Source organism: Triticum aestivum, chromosome 3A (genome assembly GCF_018294505.1).
Source record: "Triticum aestivum cultivar Chinese Spring chromosome 3A, IWGSC CS RefSeq v2.1, whole genome shotgun sequence".
In the NCBI taxonomy this organism is placed as follows: Eukaryota; Viridiplantae; Streptophyta; class Magnoliopsida; order Poales; family Poaceae; genus Triticum; species Triticum aestivum.
In genome coordinates, this window is record NC_057800.1 from 109,605,363 (window position 1) to 109,609,993 (window position 4,631).

General features: G+C 48.5%; 1 pseudogene; it reads right to left on the reverse strand.

Annotated features, from left to right (window-relative positions):
• Positions 1-1,967: 1,967 nt before the first annotated feature.
• On the reverse strand, positions 1,968-3,688 carry LOC123058076 (zinc-finger homeodomain protein 9-like; annotated as a pseudogene).
• Positions 3,689-4,631: the final 943 nt, after the last annotated feature.

A 4,631-nucleotide genomic window follows, 5' to 3' on the forward strand; every position in this document is an offset into this window, starting at 1 on the left:
CATTCCTAGTTGGAATAGGATTCGCGGAGGGGGGGGGGGGGGAAGAGGAGAGAGAGGTGGAAGGGGGTCGGCCCCCTCTCCTTGTCCTATTCGGACCAAGGAGGGGAGGGGCGCGCGGCCCATCTCTGGCCACCTCTCGTCTCTTCCACTAAGGCCCACTAAGGCCCATATACCTCCCGGGGGGTTCCGATAACCTCCCGGTAATCCGGTAAAATCCCGATTTTACCCGGAACACTTTCGATATCCAAACATAGGCTTCCAATATATCAATCTTTATGTCTCGATCATTTCGAGACTCCTCGTCATGTCCGTGATCACATCCGGGACTCCGAACAACCTTCGGTACATCAAAATGCATAAACTCATAATATAACTGTCATCGAAACCTTAAGCATGCGGACCCTACGGGTTCGAGAACAATGTAGACATGACTGAGACACGTCTCCGGTCAATAACCAATAGCGGGACCTGGATGCCCATATTGGTTCCTACATATTCTACGAAGATCTTTTATCGGTCAGACCGCATAACAACATGCGTTGTTCCCTTTGTCATCGGTATGTTACTTGCCCGAGATTAGGTATCCTATACCTAGTTCAATCTTGTTACCGGCAAGTCTCTTTACTCGTTCTATAATACATCATCCCGCAACTAACTCATTAGTTGCAATGCTTGCAAGGCTTAAGTGATGTGCATTATCGAGAGGGCCCAGAGATACCTCTCCGACAATCGGAGTGACAAATCCTAATCTCGAAATACGCCAACCCAACATGTACCTTTGGAGACACCTGCAGAGCTCCTTTATAATCACCCAGTTACGTTGTGACGTTTGGTAGCACACAAAGTGTTCCTCTGGCAAACGGGAGTTGCATAATCTCATAGTCATAGGAACATGTATAAGTCACGAAGAAAGCAATAGAAACATACTAAACGATCGGGTGCTAAGCTAATGGAATGGGTCATGTCAATCAGATCATTCAACTAATGATGTGATCCCGTTAATCAAATAACAACTCTTTGTCCATGGTTAGGAAACATAACCATCTTTGATTAACGAGCTAGTCAAGTAGAGGCATACTAGTGACACTCTGTTTGTCTATGTATTCACAGATGTATTATGTTTCCGGTTAATACAATTCTAGCATGAATAATAAACTTTTATCATGATATAAGGAAATAAATAATAACTTTATTATTGCCTCTAGGGCATATTTCCTTCACCTAGATCACCATGGGAGCAGCAATAGTTGATGTACATGTTGAAGATGAAAGTTCACCCCTCTGCAGAGTGCCAAATCAGAGAGAAAATGAAGATCGCCTCAGAAAAGCGATGTGGACACGCCGAAAAAATCATCGCTAATTAGGATAGGAGTTTGGCGGTATATAAAGACTATCGGGCATCGGATCCACGTGGGAGGACGCCCCAGGCTGTAGGTGCCCAGAGGCCCAGGGCACCATCGCTAGCTGCCTACACACCGGTGGAGGCCCTTGGGGCCGGGCCTTGGTTCCTAGATCTTCTTTTGATGTGAAACTGCCCGAACTATTTTTGAATTATTTTTCCTCTGATTTTTATAGGGATTTTCCTAAAAGTGAAAAAACGGCAAAAAATAACTAGCACTTGGCACTTGATTAATATGTTAGTCCAATAAAAGTTGATACAAAGTATGTACAAAGTGTATGTAATTGATAGCAATATAACATGAATCATATAAAAATTATAGATATGCTTGAAACGTATCAAGGAACAACCGACCCACGGCATTGTCGATCTGGTTTATTTTGAACTGCTTCCTCTGCCACCTCCAGGCATCCCGTCAACTCCTCGACAGTGAGTGTGTCGAGGTCGACGAGCGTCTCGATTAACATGGCAATCTGTGAGTACTTCTTAGGATCAACGCATAGGAACAGGAACTTACAGACAATGCGCTTTCCCTGGGTCGTCTCGTTGAGCTGCACCATTTGCACCATCATGCCCGTGATGCGCATGGCAAAGTTTCCACCATCTCGCAGTTGGTGAATCGGATGTTGCTGTAATGCTTGGACAATGTCGTGAGTGTGGCCTCGTAGACATGTGCCACTCCAAGGCGGATCGTCCTCAGGGTGTCCCAGGTGTCCTCGGCCGTGGGCTTGGTGGTGAGTATCGTCATTATTTCTAGTGAAATACCATCGAGGACTACCTTAGGGGCTAGCCGGTCGTCGCTTTGGATGGTGGTGCCGATCTTGATTGCCTCCCAACAGCCCTCGAGCATCACTTGCATCAGGAGGGCCCAATGTTTGTAGTTGGTACAAGTGGGCATGGGACAGGGAGTGCCTCCCCCACCCTCGCACATCACCCGAGTCTTCACGATCCACCACGACTCTTCGTCGGCACTGGTCATCTTAGCTCACGGTGTTGTCGAGGGGGGTTGTATGGTCGTCTCTCATCACGCAAGAAGGCTCCGATGCCAATTGCGACAATCTCCTCTCACACACAAACAACTCACACTCGCTCGATGAACACGGAGAACAAAGAGACACAGATAGTTTTCTGCAGCGCGTGCAATTGCGACCTTTCTCATTTCTTTCACCTCCTTTTATTCTGGTACAAGGGAAACTTGTAACGCCCACGGCCTCGACAGGTTCGTGACATCTCACGAACGGATCGAGCGCGCCACAAAAATTGCTCAAAGTAGTTGAGCCTACCAGCAAAAAATATTAACATAAAAAAAGCTTGTCATGGCAGCCGAAAAACATCCCATGGAAGCGGAATGGATAAATGCTCCCATGGTAGCTCAATGTTGCCATGGCCAAGAAACTAGACGCACAGACAAGATTTATTCTAGCACTAGTGGTGTGATGGTGGTGGGGGAAGACGGAGATGGGATGGTCAGACGGCGGAGGAGGCTGCAGCGGAGGCGTTGTGGCCGTTGGGCTACTTGCGCTTCTTGTTGTTCATCCAGTTCCTAAAGACGTTCTTGCTGATGCTGATGTCGTGGCACCTTGCTTCGATGATGTCCTTGTCGCGCTTCTGCAGACGCCGCCCCAGGTGCTCCGACAGCTCCTGCATCCGCAACTTCTGGTCAGCTGTGAACATGGTGCGAGACCGCTTCCTCTCCGACATAACCCCATGGGGCGGTGGTGCCGTCGCCGGTGAGCGCTGGGCGGTGAGCCTCTGAATCTGCAGTTCCCCTAGCGGGCGACTGTGTCGCGCAGGAGAGATGTACGCTGGCGGCTGCTGTGCCACCGGCGCCGGATGATACGCGGGTGGAGGCTGCAGTGGTCAGGACACGGAGCGCTCATCTTCATACTTCGTGCCTTCCGAGTCGTACTCTGTGGCATCCGAGTCATACTCCGTGCCATCCGAGTCGGTGTCAGAGTCGACGCCCGGGAGCTGGTCCTCCAACATCTTCTCCCTGCGCTGCGGCAGGCCATGGAGCACGGTCGCCGCCATGGGCGGCGGCGGCGGCGACCTCTCTGTCATCACCTTGCGGTGAAAGTTGCGGTGGCAGCCGCAGGCCGCACACTTGTACGACGACATGTCGGCGGGGTTGTGGTCCCCCAGTGGCATCCACTCCCCGCAGCCGTCCACAACGTGCCCACCGCTAGCCAGCGCATGGTTTCTGCCGCACTCCACGTACGTCTCCTCTTCCACCCCCGGCGCCGCCTGCCTCACCTTCTTGACGGAGCCGTTGGGGCACTTGACGTCCATGGCCTCCGCGGAGTCACTCGGCTAGTGTCTAACGCTCACGGATTTAGTTAGGTCAACGAAGGAGAGGGAAGCTCGTAAGATGTGAAAGGAAGGCTTGAGGTTAGAGTATAAAAAGAGCAACGGCGACGCTAAAAACAGATATTATTAATCCTGTAATTAGAAGTGACTACGGAAAAGAGAGAATATCCAAAAATTGTGCGATAAATTAATATTGGATCATTTGAAACCGCACTGTATATCCCGCGTCGCCGCCTGGGGGTATACATGCATGGAAACCCGGCCGTTTTTGGTTTGACCTCGGTCATTTTTTAGCTGTCAATTTACTACTACATCATCAGATAGATGGACACGAAGTGTGAAGATCACTATTGTACATTTATGGCCCATGTATTTTTTAACACAGTATAGACGCAAGCGCTCATATATATACACACATACACTCACTTTTATGAATGCACGCACACACTACCCCTATGAGCACCCTCAAAAGACTGAGCCGGCATATAAATCTCACGCATGTGCAAAAAAATAGCCTAAAATATTTCCACAAGGCATAACAAATCCCACTAATGCAACACAGCGAGAAATTTTACTCGATAAGCTGAAACATACTGATAATGAAATTTTGTATGATATCTAAAAGACCCAGGCAATGGCAATGCCCTAACATCATTATGAAAATCTTCCTTAATTTTATCATGATGAAGACTTTTGAATATCCCTCCTCGCTCAACACACCATCAAATAGTTAAACACAGCCACCGAACATCATGTTCCACAACTCGGTCTTAATGATTTTCATTGCTGAGAATGCTCTTTCAGCTATTGTCCTCATTACCGGTAGTTGCAATGCCAACTCAACGGGGCGATAAACCATAGGAAACATGATGTGTCATTCAAGTTCAACTATCTTTTAGGATTGCAATATCATGACAAGTATTCA